This window comes from Gossypium hirsutum, chromosome A08, assembly GCF_007990345.1.
Source record: "Gossypium hirsutum isolate 1008001.06 chromosome A08, Gossypium_hirsutum_v2.1, whole genome shotgun sequence".
Taxonomy (NCBI): domain Eukaryota; kingdom Viridiplantae; phylum Streptophyta; class Magnoliopsida; order Malvales; family Malvaceae; genus Gossypium; species Gossypium hirsutum.
Window position 1 is genome coordinate 44,417,240 of NC_053431.1, and position 875 is coordinate 44,418,114.

Below are 875 nucleotides of genomic sequence, written 5' to 3' on the forward strand. Positions count from 1 at the left end.
CCTATTCGGCTCCACTTCTCTACACCCTTTATCTCGTAACTTTTCTCCCTGATAGCTCCTTAATCCCTTCCTTAAATTTCTCCTCTGATCACTCCCTTCAGAGTTCACATCCAACACCACCACTGGCCATTTATTGAGCAAAAATAAATCCTTCTTTTGATCAATGAGGGATTCAAACCCCAAACCTCCTTTCCATGCATGTGACGCCACCTCTAAACCCCACATGTGACGCTACTTACCACTCCAACACAAGGCTCCTTGTGTCCAGTTCCTCCTTCATTTATTTAAAACCCAAACTAGTAGCCATCAAGGTTCTTTTAATTATTAAACTATAATTTCCTTCACCCCAAAGTTCTAATCTAAACTTAACCAAGCCTATTATCACATAAATAACACTTGACTAGGAATATTAAGCACACATTTTATCAAAACCATCATAAAAAGAGACTTCTAGATTTTTTTAGGGGCATTACAATATGATGCATGGGAGAGGTATAAGGATTTATTGAGAAGGTGCCCTCACCATGGGTTATGGTTACCTCTATGGTTACAAGTTCAAACTTTCTACAACAGTTTAAACCCTTCGACTAGGAAATTGATCGATACAGCCGCTAGAAGACTTTGAATAATAAAACACCTGAAGCGGCTTATGAGTTTATAGAAGAGATGTCACTGAATAATTATCAGTGGCAAGTCATGAGAACAAAGCCGATGAAAGCAGTCGGTGTTTTTAACATAAATGCAGTCACCATGTTATTGAATCAAGTAGAACTTTTGAATAAAAAGATTGATGGTTCATATGGTTCTACACTGGTACATCCGGTGATTCAATGTAATACAAATGGATGAGGGATGAACAATCTAGAATGTCTATC

The 875-nt window shown here is 37.9% G+C and overlaps 1 pseudogene; it reads right to left on the reverse strand.

Moving 5' to 3' along the window:
- Positions 1–430: 430 nt before the first annotated feature.
- LOC121205710 (uncharacterized) lies at positions 431–531 on the reverse strand (annotated as a pseudogene).
- Positions 532–875: the final 344 nt, after the last annotated feature.